Consider the following 18,658-nt stretch of genomic DNA (forward strand, 5'->3'; position numbering starts at 1 on the left):
TCTGGGTTCTTACGTTAGATTTCCACCATAGTCTCCATAGCCCCAGCTGCTGGCTCACCATCTCCACCTCCTGTGATACCGTGCTGAGGCAGCACTGTTATCTGTACAACCTTTCTCCCACTTCTAGATGGAGCAGGTCCTAGGATTAGGGAGACACCAGGTGTCCTATATCGCTAGGTTGTTGATGGTGCTGATCTTGCCAGAACCTGTTGGCCATTAGGTCTGAGGGCCACACGGACCTATGATCAGCACCACCAACAACCTAGCTATATACATAGTATTATGTTCCTGTGGGACCAGTGCAATGCCAGCTCACTATTGTCATCAGAGTCTTAATTTCTTTGCCACACTGCAGGAAATGGTGCCTGATGTGCCACTACTAGAGTTCTTGATCTGCTGGCAGTCTGGCCTGAGAGCTACCTGAATCTATCTTGGGTGGAACCTAATGGATGCCACGTTATTGCAGTACACTGAGCCAGAAATGAGTTCACTCCCAGCTCAGTGCATGCACAATACTGTCCCATAATGTTTGCCTCCTTAAACAAAATGGTGCCTGATTCGGATCTGGGTGGAAGACTGTGCTGTGAAATCCACCCTGTTCCCATAATTCCTGTCTGGGACCTGTCACTCTGTCTCTGCTCATGGTCTCTTTGTCTGGGTTCACCTCCTGAGCTCCCAGTGAATGTCCCTTCCCACCTTGTTGCTGGTAGAGTTCCAGCTGCCATTGCAATTCAGATCGCTGCTTGCTGAATGCTGCTGGGGTAACAATCATTGCAACACCACGCTGTTGTGTCCACTGTTTTCCTGTGTCTGTCAGTCTCTAGGTACCTCTCCTGCTGTTGTTCAGTCCTCTCCTGTTTTCTGGAATGTGCCCTCTCTGCTTCTCACTGCCTAATGTTTCTTTGTCTGTTTAAACATGTCCTTACCCTATTCTGCCATCTTGATTCTGCCTCGATTTATTTTATTTTTATTGGAAGGTAAGATACACAGAGAGTAGGAGAGACACAAAGATCTTCTGTCACTTCATTACTCCCCAAGCGTCCACAACGGCTGGAGATGAGCTGATGCAAAGCCAAGTACCCAGAGTCTCTTTCAGGTCCCCCACATGGGTACAGGGTCCCAAGGCTTTGGGCCATCCTCAACTGCTTTAACAAGCCACAATCAGGGAGTTCTTTGGGAAGGGGGGAGGTTGGGAGTAGAACTGATGTCAATATGGGATCCTGGCACGATCAAGGTAAGGACTTCAGCCACTATGCTAATGTGATGGGCCCTGTGACATTTTGAAAATAATATAGAAGTTATACTACTCTTGTGCCACAAGAGTTAACCTCTCCATCTCAGGTACAGCTGTTTCTTACTAAACAGATTTTGTTCGTAGGACACTAACAATAAAGTAGATAATAAAAAGTACCTATGCTTTTTATAGTCCAAACCAGAAATACAGAAGAAAACTCACATGAATTTGGCATTAGATTCTGACTATTAGATTTAACTATTATGTTTAATAGTCAATCAGAATGTACTCAAGAGAGACAGAGAGCAAGAAAGAGCTCTCTACTTAATTGTGTGATAAAAAATGTATGTACCTCTTGATATTAGAAATAACACCTGCTAGCTTTATTCTGAGTGAAGCTAAATAAGTTTTCTCAGAATCTACTGAAATTGATTTACCAGCAAATATCCATTGTTCAGGGCCTTCGAAAAAATTACCTTGTTATTCCAGATTAAATTACTAAACAATAACACTAAAATTGTAATACATTACAAATTCACCAGCCTTCACTCAACTTAAAACTGAATTTAAACATCCTGGGGCTTGTGCCACAGTGTAATAGGCTAATACTCCACCCTGTAGTGCTAGCATCCCACATGGGTGATGTTTCATGCTCCAGCTATTCCACTTCCAATCCATGTTCTCTGACTATGGCGTTGGAAGGAAACGGAGGATATTGAAAGCTGTTGGGCTCCTGCAGCGATATGGGAGACCCAGAAGAAACTCTTGGCACTCAGCTTCAGACCTGCCCAGCTCTGGCCAGCGGGGACATTTGGTAAGGGAACAATCTCTCTCTTTTCCTCTCTTGTTTTCCCTTCTCTTTGTAAAAATCTGTCTTTCAGATAAAAATAAGTATTTTAAAAGTAAATAAAAATAAAACATCCTATAGTTAAATTCATGTTCATACCGTCTAAATTTTTTGGATAAATAATAAAAAAAGTAGTGTCAAAGAGTATCTGGTATTTCCCTTTTGTAGATTTAACAAAACTTATCCTTCCATATTTTTGCAACATCAAGTACTGTTTCATAAATCCTATGGCCAATTCCTAAATACATTAAATACATTTTAATAGAAAATATTTCCTTTGTATTTTATGTAATTTCTGTTATGCTATGAAACAAAGGTCTTAAGTGCAACTTTGCTGTGCTTTGGGGTTTAAAACTCTACAGAACACTTTAAATGTACTCTATAGTAAGTCAGTCTGAGATGTTCCAGACCCTTTTAATAAGGTACGGCAGCATAATTTAACTTAATAAAAGGCTATATCAAACCCAGCTCCCAGTCTACCTCAAAGTAAGGCTACTCATTCACTCTTCAATTTTATCTTATAGATTTCACCATAAGTAATGCCCCCCTTTACCTGTTGCAAAGTCTTTTATGAGTATTCTTTGTGGTTCATCAAAAACTATTTCGTTTGTTCCCTCAACAATAAAGATAATTTTCCTTTCCCTACAAAAAGCATACCTAAAAAACGGCATACAGCAGGAAAAAATCACCTATGAGGTAAATGCATTATTGGAGTGCTAACATTTTTCCAAAATTATTGCTTTCAGATTCCTAATTGAGGGCAATCTAAAATAGTTATTTAACTCCATATTTGAGAGCAGATTTTTACAGTACAAACTTGCCACAGCCCTAAAGAATATAACGTATCTTCATTTTTAGGAAACTAATTCAAGATGCCTATGCTATACAAGAAAGATAATAAGACTGCAAGAATTGTTCATATAAAAACAAAAATACATTTAAATTTAACCCCAATGCCAAAAACTAAAGAAAGTAATCAAACCATAGCTTAATTTTAAAATGAATAATCATTAGCATCTGAAAAAAGTGTGTTCAGAAACCATACGCAATTTCTTTAAGAAAAAAAATCATTTATTTTTATTGGAAAGGCAGATTTACAGAGAGAAGAAGAGAAAGATCTCCTGTAACTGATTCCCTCCCCAAGTGCATAGCTGAGCCAATCCGAAGCTAGGAGATAGGAACCAAGAGTTTCTTCTAGGTCTCCCACAAGGGTGCAAGGTCCCAAGGCTTTGGTCGTCCTAGACTGCTTTCCCAGGCCACAAGCAATGAGTTGGATGGGAAGCAGGGCCACCAGGATTAGAACTGGTGCCCATACGGAATCCCAGCGTATACAAGGCGAGGACTTAGTCACTGAACCACTGTGCTGGATCTGAAATTTCTTATTTCATTAAAGAGCAGTTAGCCATAAAATATTTAATAATATAATGTGTTTTATATTATGTCATAAAGATTAGACTATTTTTAAACTAAAATGACTACTATGAAATATAAAGAAAACTATCAAGAGCATTATAAATAATATTATTCTTACATGCAACTTCTTTGAGTTAGACTTGGATTCTTAAAATTTCTATAAAAAATTAATGTTCAGGGCCTTGTTGAAATACAACAGGGTCACTGCTTTGTATTCCAGTTGCTCCACTTCCCTTTCAGCTCCCTGCTTGTGGCCTGGGAAAGCAGTTGATGATGGCCCAAAGCCTTGGGACCCTGCACGTGCATGGCAGACCCAGAAGATGCTCCTGGCTTCAGATCAGCTCAGCTTTCTGTCTCTCCTCCTCTCTGTATATCTGAATTTAAAATAAAAATAAATAAATCTTTAAGAAATAAATGTTCAATCTTGTAAGCACTCCTGTCCTTGTTTTCCTGTTAAAAATTTTACTCTGTCATTGATAATCTCAGTGAAGACAGACTATAAAAGCTAACACAACTGGAGCAACAAGACTCATTAAGCTTTCAAGTCAAAACATGTTAACAAAAGTGGTCTTTGTAACATGAAGAGGAAAATCATCACACATTTTTATTCATAATGGGGCAGATAAATACAAGCATTCAAAACAAGAGTATGGATTTACATAAAATGACCTAAATAAATTCATGATAAATTTAAAGAAGCAGTTCAAAATACTATTTTCCCCATATATTTTAATAATAAATTCCCAAGAATTTCCAATAGTCTAGTTTTGCCCAAAGAATTGAACACTCACATATTTTCTCTTATACATGTATCCACATATTAAGGCAACATAGTTTTCTTTGGTGAATAAGCACACCTGCATGTAGACACAGATACACAGCAACACATCCCTGTTTCATATATGTTTTTATATTAACATCAGATGAATAACTATGTGCTGCGAAAGAAATGTCAATTCACAGAAAGTCAGTATTTTTTCCTTTTTAGGTCATATTTTTTAAATATATTTTTATTTTGAATTTTGAATTATGTGGTACAATTTCGTATGGGCTGGGATTCCCTCCAAATTCCCACACCCCCCCCCGACAGATTTTCCCCATTTTGCTACAATGGTGAAGTCCTTCATAAGGAATCATAATTCTATCAGTCTCTTATTTTAGTGTACCTCAACGCTGTTGGCACAGTGTCAGACAGTCCAGCACCCCATTGTCAACACATGTCCAACAGTTTCATTGGGAGTCCATCTTTCGTCTGGAAGAAGGGATGCATGTTCCATTACACCCCCACATCTGCATATGATAGACCCCAGTATTCCATCATTATACATATCCTATATCACTAAACATTGAGAAGCCATGAAACAAGGTCAACAACTGGTATGAGTTAGAGCAGCCACAACAACATCAACAAAAAATTACATCACCATGAAAAAACACGCCACTGAATAACCAACACGAGTGACAAAAAGGAAATATATCCTTTTTAAGGACATATGTGAAGCCTAAATTAGAATAAGTAGCTGCTTTTTAAAATCAGTTTTTCAATAAATACTGTTTGCCTATCACTGCTATCAACCTTACAGTCACTTTACTAAAACTGAGATCTACTACCTGTCGATGAGTGAAACCACTCAGTCGAGCAATCCACAACTGGAGAGGATTAGCTTACAACTGCTGCTACTATCAGCAAAACAGCAAGAAGCAGACAGTTCATTTTGCAGAAACTTAATGGAGTGTATGGCTTTGGCTGTTTAATACAAGCAACTGTCAAGGCATCTAAGCAAAAAAGTCTCAGCTGTCATCACCGACAAGCTGAGTAGAATGTTTTGTCACAGCAGACTAGATAAGACATCAGTACAATGGTCTATGGCACTGCTACCATACATCCCCACGGCAGCCAGAGACAGTATCTGTTCATTTACAACAGATATATAACAATGTATATCTCCAAAACACTTTACGAGAGTGCAGTATTTGACTCTCAGTATTTCAAAAATAAAAGCAATATATGGGGGCTTAATAATCTCATTGTAAATATATCTATTCACTAAATGATCTATATAATAATATGTTACAGGAAAATTATATACAGATACATGCACACTCATGCAAATATCCACACACATAACCTAGGAACGCCTATAAGTTCACATCTTCTTGGTTAGCTTTTGTTGTTCAGATACAAAAGTTCCTAAACTATTATTAGAAACATATAAAAGTTACTGTTGAAAGTTGGTAAACACTAAAAACTGTTTTTCATGAAATTATGCATTCTCATGGTCCTCCTTTTCACGTCACTGAAGATATATTTCTTTCCTATTTGATAAAAAATCATCAAAATACCACTTCAAAAAACTAATTAAGCTTCTAAAACCCAGAAATAACACCTTTTTCTTTGCCATGCAGAGGTTTATCTTTTTTCACTCAATGTTAAGGCTAAGTTCTGTATGTATAACATCATAATCATTTGAATTATTCTTTCCACTTGAATGTGTTATTGAAGGAAGAAAGCAGAAATAAAACTATATACTTATAAATTGATGCAAATGCAAAGAATAAGTACAAAGATATTTAATTCTAGTATCAATAACTCAAAACCTAACTAAACCTTTTCAAATCAAACTTGTCAATTTCCACCTAAAGTCATACAAACTCTCTTTTGTCTTATGAAATGTTTTAGCACATTTATGAATGTCTGTCTAACATGTAGAGAAGCAACTTTGTATGAGATAAAACACAGATATTATTTTTCAGTTTCATTCAATTGTATTTATTCAACTAACGTATTTATTGGCAGCAGGGTGCGCAGTAGTGAGCTTTTGGAGACAAACCTGTGGTATAAAGACAATGAGATATGGATTGTTCCTCAAAGACTTAGAGATGAGACATAAGAAACTGCAGTTCAAGAAAGAGAATGATGCACGCTGCAGAAGCAGCTCAGATTTTGAAGGCAGCTCAAATCCACTTGAGTTCATTCTGCCAGGATTGTGAGTACTGACCTAAAGGGGAATTACCAACCACAACATTCAACAGAAAATTCCTATGAATTACAGTAAGAAAATGGGCATGTCACATGACAAACTCAGAAAATATTAAGTGCAATTACAATTATGACCTCAAAGACTTCTACTAAATACCCTTTATCCCATTTACTTAGAACTAGAAAAGACAGCACGCTGAAATGTACATCTGTAGCACTTCCGCAGAAATCCCTTCCTGGACTGTGTTCCATTGTGTGAAGCCAGCTTGGGTACAGGCTCCTCTAATTCCTGCACATGCATTCTAGGAGGCGGTGAATTCCCAGTCACCAGTATGTGAGATCTACAGGCAGTTCCAGACGCTCAGATTTGACTTGACTCTGCCCTGACATTTGATGTGTCTGTCTGTCTGTCTCTCTCTCTCTCTCTCTCTGTTTCTCCTCTCCCCTCCATCCTCTTTCCCTCCTTTCCTTTATCTATATTTAAAAGCTCATTCAACAGTAAGCAGACAAGAATGAAATAAGAGATCTAAGAATATTATCCTTGCAGATCTATTTACATAGTTGGCTCCTGACTGGTATCTATGACAGGTTTTCAACATTTCCTGAAACAGCTCAATGTGTCTAGCAATATAGCTTATACCACCTTTCTGGGAGGCTAGAATTTTAGAATATATTAGGCAAAGAGTGCCTATGTGATAAGTCTCTAATAAAAACCCTGATTACTGAGTCTCTAATGAACTTCCTGGTAGAAGCTCATTTCAACAGGTGATTACATCTTAACGCTGGAAGTATTAACCATATGCTGTGTTCTTGCTCTGGAAGTTAACTCTTGAAATGTTGTGACTGTTTTTATTTTTCCTAAATTCTGCCAAATGTACCTTTCAATTTTATTGATTTTTGTGGCAGTAAAAATAATTATATGTAAAGTGCTATGAATTCTACTGGAGAAACATTGGCCTTGGGATGGTCTTGCGGCTTCAGACCCATAAGGATACATTTTCCAAAGATAAAGAAAATCTTAACTGTTACCAAGTAGTGAAGGGGCTGGGATGCTCATTAAGGATAATGACTACCAACAGTGGCGTTTGAATCAATCAGGATTCAGACTGTAGCTCCACCACTCACTGTGCATATTCAAGACATCCTGTGGGACACTTAACCAGAATTGTTTAGAATGGAGTTAATTGTTCTAATACAGAGCTTCTTTTATGGTTACAAAAAACAAAGTTTCTTAGAGTTAAGTAGTAAAAGCCATTGAAAACAAAAAAGATGATGCTCACCTAGAAGTAATGTATTTAATAAGAAGATAAAGCTCAGATATAAATTGCAGACCAATTGGGAGAAGAAAATAAATAATAAATCAAACATGGCATTGGAGAAATAATTCTTGGTTGGCATAAAAACCACTAGCATGGTCATCAGATTAAAAGATAAATTTTCATTCTTTGCAAAATATTTACATAATCTAACAACCTGAAGTCCAAAAACCTTTTAACAAATCATCCAGATAGTTTTCATGCATGATAATATTTTAGAAGGACTTGTGGGAAACCCAGTAATCATGTGAGAGACCCTCAAAAAACTCCTGGCTTTGGACCAGCTCAGCTCAAGCCAATGTGCTCCTTTGGGGAGTGAACCAGTAGATGGAAGGTCAATCGAGCTTTCTCTTTTTCTTTCTCTCTCACTCTGCTTTTCAAAGAGAAACAAATCTTAAAAAAAAAAAAAAAAAAAAGACAGAAGGAAAGAAATATAGACGAAATGGCCAACTAGTCTTTCAAAAAATTTTAAGTGTAGGGTCTGCCATGATATCTCAATGGCTGAATCCTAAACTTCAAGTACTGGCATCCCATATGCATGCAGGATCCGGTCCCTACTGTTCCACTGCCTATCCAGCTCCCCACTTATGGCCTGGAAAAAGCAGTGACGAATGGCCCAATGCCTTGGGACACTGTAACCATGTAGAAGTCCTGGCTCCTGGCTCCTATAACCTCAGCTCTGGTTGTTGTGGCCATTTGGGGAGTAAATCAGTACATGGAAATTCTTTCTCCGTCTTTCCTTCTCTACATAAATCTAATCTGTCTTTCCCATAAAAATAAATAAAACTTTTTAAGAAAGAATTTTAAGTGTAAAGGAATCGGGTTATGTAATAATTTATACATATATAAAATAATATACATAAAAATGTGTAACTACATGTTATGACATATTTACATACAATATGCATATATAATACATATGTGTGAATATATTAACAGCAAAGCAAAAATTTATTTAATCTGGGAGATATGACTATATAGTAGCCCAAAATAACATAGAGAAAGAAGCCAAAGATATGCTGAGAAGTAAATGTGAATAAGTATTAGACAAAATAGAGATTAGGCCAAAAGATGACATGGAAAGAAACATACAACAACATATAAGATATTCAATTTTAATGCACTTGTATTAATTCTTAATTATTCACACAGACTCAACAAATAATTGGTAAAATAATATATGAAATTATATACCTTGTTTTGATTTCCTTTTTATGTACCTCTGAAGATAAAACAGACAGGAAAGATAAAAGTCTGGAGCAAAGAAGGAAGGAGAGAGGGATAACCTTTGTCTTTTCCTCTCTTGGACTCTGTAAAACTTTGCCTTTCAAATAAATCTGTGATTTTTTAAAAGAAAATAATTGATTCTAATACATAAATCTATCTGCGTATTGGTACAGTATAATACTCCAGGGCGTGTTTCTTCACAACAAATTGCTGCATAATATCTGTCAAATAACATAAGGAGGATTCCAGAATGACTCACAGTCACATCTATTTTACACTGCAGTTTGATTTCTAAAATACAAATCACAAAAATGCTAGCATTTCTTTAAGAAAATTATTAAAGTTGCAGTGAAATATTTTCAAATGTCTAAATTAATGTAGTTGCAACAATACATACAATAGATTCTGAAGAGTTCATAGATTTATGTTTTAAAGGATATTATTGCCAAGAATTTTTTTTAAAACACCTAAAAGAGCCCAAAATTCAACCAACTAAATAATCAAAAAGAAACAATTTTGGGAACGTACAAATCCTCTAAAAATTATGGAGAAATTGTATTTAAAGATCTTTGTATATCCTGTACTAATGCATCAAGAGCATTGAAAGAGTTTGAATTTGAACAGAAGACTTCAGTTTCTGAAGGTGAAATATAAAATGATCTAAAGTTACATTATGGCATGTTTTCATGTAGTAACCAAAACTTTCACATTAATTATTAAATGTGCAAGGTGTCTTGATCCATTTAACTAATCCAGGCAACAGATGCCCCTAAAAAAGATGGAATTTTTTTCATTTTATTCATAATTCATATTTTCCACCAACAAGATTTCCTTCTCCTGAGTTAACAAAAACACCATTTCAACTATTTATACCTACTGTTAAAATTACATCCCCTACTAACATATTACTACAGAAACATGAATAAAGGTATCTTTTTTGTCTATTATGATTACATATTTCAAGGATTTTTCTTATCGAGTCTATTCAATTTAACACAATTTTATATTTGCCCTTCTTTATATTTGCCTTTCTCTGGAATCTAGAATAGTCAGTAAGGATGTCCAGTTGGAAAACAGTATCTTTCGATGTCCTGTAAGGAAAATACCACGGGAAGGCTTACTGAGCCCTACCAACCAATGAGCATAGTTACTGTTGAGTATAATTGAGTTTGTCTATCTCCAGTGGATCAGCCAAAGCCCTTAACCTATCAATGTCCTTTCACAGCCTTAAGATAATGGACAATGCCTTCTGAGTCAGAGGTCAGCTTTTCAGGATACGTTAGTCGGTTTTCTCATTCACAGAACCTGCTGCTCTATTTGTAATATAAAAAAGGGAAAATGTGTCACTTCTTTGGATTCAGAATCAGCAGTAAATGTGCAGGAAAACAGCATATGATGCAAACAGAAATCGGTTTCACATTTTTTCCCTTTCATTTAACTGAAATAATTATGGCTAAAATTTATTGAATATATTTTCTGTCAAAAATGGTTACGTTTCCATGCATTATGTCCATTCACATTCTAACACATATCAAAAACTATTATAAGTGATGTACTATGAATATTACTCTGATGAAAACCTTGATGTTTAGAGAGGTTATATACTTTGTCCAAGGAAGCAGCTGAAATGTGAGCTCAGAAGACTAAAACGAGAACTTAAGAACTTAACCAATATGTTATGTCACTGAGAATTATGACAACTGATCTTGTGACTTATGTACTTGTGGGTATTGTTCAGTTGACATTCAGTAAGCCATTATCCCTATTATTTAGTTACTACTAACAAGATATGTGTCAAAATAATTCTAAATTTTCTCTTCAATATAACTTTTAAAACATGCAAATAATTACTTCTACATTTGGATTCATAATTTAACACTAAATCAAAAACCTCCAAAAAGGAAAATTTTACATTATTACTTACATTTAACTGAGTAAATTAAAAAAAAAACACTGCATTCTTTTTCAATGACATACTTGTTTTTATTATAAAGGCAGATACACAGAGAGGAGGAGAGAGAGAGGAAAGAGCTTCCGGCTGCTGGTTCACTCCCCAAGTGGTCACAAGCGCTGGAGCTGAGCCAATCAGAAGCCAGCAGCCAGGAATTTCTTCTGGGTCTCCCACATATGTGCAGAGTCCCAAGGTTTTGGGCCATTCTCGATTGCTTTCCCAGGCCACAAGCAGGAAGATGGAATGGGAAACAGTGCTGCTGTGACATGAACTGCTGCCCAAATGAGATCCTGCTGCATGCAAGCCGAGGACTTTAGCCACTAGTCTACTGTGCTGGGGGACAAAGCACTTCATTCTTTTAAAGATCAGGTTAAAAGGTAGAGTTGTAACTATCACTTCTCACTGTACTAAATGTTGAATTAACTGCAGTGTATAATCATGCTTAAAATAGGTCAGAAGAGTCTAGTTGGGCTGATTATCAATATGCCCCTTGATGCAGTATAGTATGCATCTCTATTTGCAAATAATCAATTTTGTGTAGTTTTATATTTTTGTAGTTACCACAAATTATGGAAAACCTGATATTTGTCTTTTATGATTGTCATATTTCACTAAGTATAATGGTTTACAGTTGTACTGACATTGTTTCAAAGACAAGATTTAATTTTTTTTAATGATGATTTGGTTTCACCTGAATTGCAATATTCATTAAAAGAAAGATATTTTTGTTGCTTGCATATCCTTAACCTTCACTTACATCTGTGAAACTACATTTCTGCAGGGTTCCTTCATTCATTCATCAGTTGTTATCTTTTCTTGGGTTCTTCCTAAGAATTATGCTTTGCTTCTAACCTTGTGTGTATCCTATTGACAGTGGCCATAACTACTAAATGACCTGCTAAAAGGCAATCCCTTTATTAGAACATGCTCTGTTTAGGACCAACACTGTGTTGGACAGTGTTACTTCACCACCTAGAAAGCCAACATCTTGTAAGCGCACTGACTGTAGCTCAGGCTGCTCCACTCTCAGTCCATCTCCGTGATAATGCATGAGGGAAGGCAGCCCAGGAATCCACACGGGAGATTCAACAGTTCCTGGCTTCTGTACGTTTCCTGGCCCAGTCCTGACCATTGTACTATTTGAGCAGTGATGCAGCAGATAGAAGTCTGTCTGTCTGTCTGTCTTTCTTTCTTTCTTTCTTTCTTTCTTTCTTTCTTTCTTTCTTTTTCTTTCTTTCTTTCTCTTTCTCTCACTCTTTCTCTCTCTCTCTCTCTCTCTCTCTCTCTCTCTCTCTCTTTCCCATCCCTCCATCCCCCAGCAAATCCCTCTCTCCAGGGTATGTGTGTACTTCCTTTGCAACTCTGACTTCATATTAATAAAGAATTTTTAATATGTTCTTATTAAACTAATAATAACAATCAACGAACAAAATAGTGTCAGAGAATAACTGAGTTGAGGCTTACCTATGAGAAAAACATAAAATATTCTGTTGTTCATTAATTATGAAGGTGGAACTCTAAAGAGGTCTTTGTGATGAGCCTCTTTTGTCTGAAGATATAAAGTAAATGGAAAATTACTCCCCTTTCAGTCCTAGCCCATTAATTTTTTCTCTGAGACTATGTTCACTTCAACCTTTGAAACTTTCAAATAGTCATATGCAGAGGAAAATAAATTCTTCTTTATCCAAGCAGTATGTGGATTATATACAAAAGCTTCTGAAGAAAGGAAAAGAAAAAAAAAACATAATAGCATTCAAACTCCATGTGTGCCCAAGAGGCTGAAACATTATCATAATACCTCTATTAGTGAAATTGCTGAAATTAAATGCCTAAAGGTTTGACTTAAGGAGTAGAGTGCAGTATATGCTATAATAGAGTGCAGTGCAAGGCTTCCATAAATGTTTAGCCTTGAGTACATCCTATAGTTATGTAATTCCATAATAGCTACCTTGTCACTGTCATTACAGTTCATTAATAATTAACCTATCTAGAACCATCCCACATTTCTTTTTTGGTTATCTAAAACAGCTTAGTTTGCCTCTTTGTTGCAAATATGGACTGTCTTCCAGAATATTTTTAAGACTTCAATTATATGATGAATTGAGAATATCATGGAACTTTGATAATTATTCAATATTTAAAGAGCTTAATGGAGGAAAAAAGTTATGAACCAGCATGTTTTAAAGTACACATAGGTAGCAAGTTTGGTGACTAATATCTAACTCAGAATGAAAAATATAAGTGGCACTATGTGATATAAATTCATCTAGGACCTTGCCATAATTTTGCAAAAATGTTATCTTAGATGTTTACTATTTGATTTGTATTAAGTCATAATATTCTATTTTCATGTTGCAATTAAAATGATACAAACATGACTTTTCTTGCCTTTGCAGTACAACTATGGGACAATGTGTCTATCATGCAATTTGAACTACATTTATATTGTCAGCTAACTAAATATAGATACCATCTCCTTTACCTCTTAAAATATCAAATTTTAAAAAATCAGATGTACTTTTGAAAACTAGTCAGAGTCTACCAATAATGATGGTTTGTGTCATTAAAGATAAAATTTGTAATGGCAATTAGCAATCCCTGCAGTTATGCAGTTCCCATTATTTAATGAGAATAGGCCAGTTGTGTAACTGTAACAGTAAGTTTTGTGCAAGCATTACTTTTTAATTTTTTAATGTTTGCTTTTTTGTTATACCATGAAAACATCAACTTTACTTTCTGTTTATATAGACAGTATGCAGAAGAATTGAGAAACAAATACATTTACACATTGCAACACCAAATATTCCCTTGTCAGCTATACTAGTTATTCACACTATTTTTAAATTTATTTATTTGAAACACATAGTTACAAAGATAGTGAAAAAAATTCCATCTTTTGCTTTACTTCGCAAACACCCACAAAGAGCTGAATGGAAACAAAGAGCCCTGAACTACATCTATGTCTTCCATTTGCACGGCAAGGGCCCAAATACTTGGACTATGTTTCCCCAGGCACACTAGCAGGGAGCTGGACTGGAAGAAGAGTGGCTGGAACTCAAATGTGTGCTCAAATGGGATATTAGTTAATACCACAGATGACAGCTATTCCTGCGATGCCGCAACACTGGCCTCTAATGCACACTATTCATTTCAATACTAGCTGTCTTCAGTTCTTTATGTCCATTATTTCTAAGCCCAAAGAAGCAAGAGAGATATTCAACAGGTTCCTAGAAACTACCCATTATTTAAAATGTATGCATGGACTTTTTTCAAGATATATTTATTTTTATTACAAAGATGACAGAGACAAAGATCTTCCATCCACTGGCTCACTCCCAAGTGGCTGCAACAACCAGAGTTGAGCCAATCCAAACCCAGGAGCCAGGAGCTTCCTCTAGGCCTCCCACATTTGTGCAGAATCCCAAGGCCTTGGGCCATCCTTGACTTCTTTCCCAAGCCACAAACAGGGAGCTGGATGAGAAATGGAACAGCCAGGACATCACCCAGCACCCACATTGAATTCAGATACATGCAAGTCAAGGAATTCAGGGTCTAGGCTACTACACCAGGCCCTATGCATGTATTTTTAAGTAGATATATAGATAGATAAAATTAACTACTTTTGCATACGTTTTTACACAAATTTTCAAAAATGCTTTCGAGCTGTATCTCCCTACATTCCACCTAAACATCCAAAAGCTGTTCCAAAGATCACAAAAGGCAGAATTTCTACTACTCCCAGTAGACAACATTTGGTATAACTCATTGGAGTATATTTCTCTTTCTCCCTCTTACTTTGTACTGTTACAAAGTCATGTTTTCCAACTCATCTTATGACATTATTGTCTTCAGTGCAGTATCTGTGTCAGTCATGTAGACTTAACTGTGATACACATGCGCGCACACACACACACACACAAATTGCAAAATCAATATGGCTTCAAACAATGAAGATAGTGGATGGAGCCTCTAACACATGGACTGTTTTCAATCACTGTTCCAGAGCAAAGAGAAAACTCTGAGCAACCCTCCACCTCCACCTAATGTTCCAGGGAAATCAAAACAAACACCAGTCTTTGAATACTTTGTTGACCAAAAGGAGTCCTGTGACTCCACACAATCATGAGGAATCCTATCCTACACTTTTTTTATAGAAGAAATAATATGTTCTTGCAAAAATGCATGTGTTTACATATATTATTCTATTTGCTTTCCTATTAATACAAGGTTATTTATTCTTTCAATTCAGCTCAAAATATGACTTCCTTCTGAAACATCCCAACTCTATTTACACATTATACGTAACTTCCCTTGTATTAAAATAAATCAATTTTTGGCCAGTACTGTGCCCATCAGGTTGCTACCTGCAGTGTCATCATCCTGTATGGATATCAATTTGAATCCTAGCTTCCCCACTTCCCACGCAATTCCTTACTAATGCACTAGTGGATGGCCTAAGATCTTTGGTCCCTGCACCACTGTGGGAGACCTGGAAGTAGTTCCTGGCTCTCTGCTTCTGCCTTTGCAGCATCCAGATCCCACTGTGTGGCCATGTGAACAGTGAAGAGGAGATGGAAGTCCACTGTCTCTTGCTCTCTTGTTTTCTCTCTTCTCTCATCCCCTCATTCTCTCTCTCAACCTTGTCTTTCAAATAAGTTTTTAAATCTAAAAAGACAAAAATGAATCAGTTTTGAACGATTAGCACAGCTCCGGCCATTGTGGCCACTTGGGGAATGAATCAGTAGATCTTCCTCTCTGTCTCTCCTCTTTTCAGTACATCTGACTTTCCATCAAACATAAACTTATCTTTTAAAAAGAAGAGAAATGTAGTTGAAATATATACCAGTATATTACTTTCAGATCAACTTGTTAACAATGCAGTTTGATGGCACACTTTAATAGCGTGACTAAAAATAAATTATCATTTTAATGCATTGTTTAGGAGACTAAAAATTGATACCATTCCAGAGGAATTTGTCATTGTACATCAAAACTCAGCATACTGGGATGAAAGCCTCCGATCCTTAGTAATGTATTACTGATACACTGGGACTGTACTATATGATAGATGAGCTGCAAAAGCTGTTTCTAATACCAAAGGAATGGAAACAGCCTTAATGCCTGGAAATAATAAGTACTTCAAGTCTTATTTCTTAAAAGAAAAAGAATACAGTCTCTACCTAAAATGGCATAGAACCTGAAAATATATGTTTGCATGTGCAAAAAGAAACACAAAGGGGACTTTCTAATAAAAGTGCTATTGTCGTAGTGACAAGAGGACTGAATGAATGAGAAATCAACGGAATAATTTTATTCTAGATCATCTTATTTGAATTTTGAAGCATATAAATATTTTACTTATGTTGTATAGTAAGAATAAGTCAAATTACAACAAAAAATCCTGTACACCTTTACAAAATTCTTTAATTTTTAAGAAACATTCTGCATATACTTTAGACTTTTTGAATAGCTTAATACCAAGAGAAGAAATTGGCAGAGAAGAGGATATCTCCCACTTTAATACAATAAACACAACACGAGTTGGAACAACATACTTATCTTTTTCACTTAGGCATTTATTTCATTGGCCTGATTTTGAGTATCTGAAACCAATCAAATCTGGGACACTGACATGACTCCCAAGTCAAAATTATAATACAATTTATTCATAATGGTAAAACATTGCCTGTGATACTTCTGAGTATATAATACATTCAAAAAGTTTCTGTAACTGTTATCACTCAACACACTTCAAAAACATCCTGGGAAAAAAAGATGAGCTTTTTGTTGCACAAAATCTGAAATCCTTGAACAAGTTTTCACTTCTCAGTAAAGTTTCAAGGACATCTTGGTAGTTGTCTCAATGTACAATACTTACAAGCTGGATTGGAATATTTCAACAGAGATGAATTACATACATTTTACATACGTAAGTTTAATGAAACTTGACTTATTTATGTTTTAAAGGTTTGTTTTATGAAAATAACCTAGAATTTAGAGCAAATCAAACCATTGTAATTATAAAACTTGAGCAAACCTTGTTAATACTCACTTCTAAAGGCAAAATTTCCTTCAAGAATCTTTAACCAGCAGTAGGTGCAGGATAACAATTATTTTAGATGCTTGGGGGAAAAGAGCCATTAAACCATTAGACAGACCCAAGAAAACCAACAGGTGGCCGGAACTGTTGGCTCTACATATCATCTAACCGCATCTCTAAACTTTGTACTCCATGAGGGTACACCAGTCAGGGCAGCTGTCTTGTGCACAGAAAGGCCACAAAGCTGCTCAGGCTCTTTTGTCTCCAAAGCTGAAGCCTTTTCTTTGTTGATATTAATCATGGCAAGGGTCAAGGCAAGGAAAAAAGATATGTTCTCCATGATCTCTACATGCAAAAAAATGGATACTTTCTACCCGATCTCCCCACAGGAGCCTTGAGCAATAACTAAAAAGTTTTAGTCATCATATATAATTTGAAAAATACTTCCTATGTAAAGCCCTTTTAAAGTTCTGATTTTTCCTAAGATTATGAATCATTTTATCTGTCAAAATTTTACCACTTTGGATTTTCAAAAATTTTAAACTAACAATTCTTTAATATTTTAATATGTGCCTAATCTTACTAGAATGTAAATTCAGAATTGTTTCATTATTCCTCTTTCTCTCCATTTTTCAATTAAAAGTATATAAATAGAAAGAAGAAAAAATACCCAATAAATGAGCATTCATTGTGGCTCTTCATTCCTATTGACAAATTATGAGGTAAATTTTTTTATTTGAGGAAAACTAAGAAAATGTTCACATTTATTTAATTTAAGTAAGATGAAAGTGAATCGAAGAAAAAATTTACAGTTATGTCATTCCAATTACTCACTTTACATTTTAATACATTTCATTAATACTATATTTGAACTACAAAATTGCCAAATTACTGGAATAAAAATAACAAAACTGGTCAACACCTCTAGATGACAGGAGAAATAATATAAATATTCAACATCTCAAAGTAGAGATATGGTCTAATCCTGTTGTAGACATGCATAAACATCCTAAGATGACATATTTACTGTTCTCTTTACACAAACCTACTGGAAAAAAAAAAAAACATGCCTATTTATTTCTGAACCAAAGCTGCATTGGCATATTTTAATTACAACTCTTAACTGTTGCATGGCATTTTATGAATCGCATTTATATAGCTATGATTCTTTTCCCCAATATATATCAAATGTCTGAATCTCTATGATCCATCCATATTGATGATTATCACAAATTTTCCAAACAGAATTAGCAATTATTGCCAAAAATCTCGGGTTGATTTAATGACTTTTAAAAGTTTTCTTAAATATAATGATCTGTTTCTGATTATTCCAAATTTCTGGCATGTAACTGTATTACCTAATATATTCTCCATTAATGCCTAAGTGTCCTCACAGTGATGTGAGAAAAAAAATATGATGTAAACGTTGAGCTAGCAGCAATCTATTTGATGATGGTGTTAAGCCTTTATTTGATTGCAGTTAGCCATTTTATAACAAAACTGTCATAAGGTAGGTGGTATATAGACAAAAGAGAAGTGTGTTTTTTACAATCTTAATGGCTGGAAAGTCCAAGACCAAAGTCTTAGTAAATCTAGAATGGGCTGAAGGCTTGGATTTCTGCTTCATAGATGGTACCTTTTAGATGGTTC

General features: G+C 35.6%; 1 protein-coding gene across 2 annotated transcripts in view; it reads right to left on the reverse strand.

Moving 5' to 3' along the window:
* The window catches only part of NAALADL2 (N-acetylated alpha-linked acidic dipeptidase like 2), a 1,067,904-nt gene that overhangs the window by 1,025,671 nt on the left and 23,575 nt on the right, over nt 1–18,658 (reverse strand). The window contains exon 1 of one of the 2 annotated variants that reach the window (XM_058661082.1): nt 4,286–4,421. The exons of the other annotated variant lie outside the window; for it this stretch is intronic. The gene's annotated coding sequence lies outside the window, so the exon portion shown is untranslated. Of the gene's footprint in view, nt 1–4,285; nt 4,422–18,658 lie in introns of those variants that run through there. 2 annotated transcript variants of the gene reach the window in all.

The sequence above is a fragment of the Ochotona princeps genome, chromosome 3 (assembly GCF_030435755.1).
Source record: "Ochotona princeps isolate mOchPri1 chromosome 3, mOchPri1.hap1, whole genome shotgun sequence".
In the NCBI taxonomy this organism is placed as follows: domain Eukaryota; kingdom Metazoa; phylum Chordata; class Mammalia; order Lagomorpha; family Ochotonidae; genus Ochotona; species Ochotona princeps.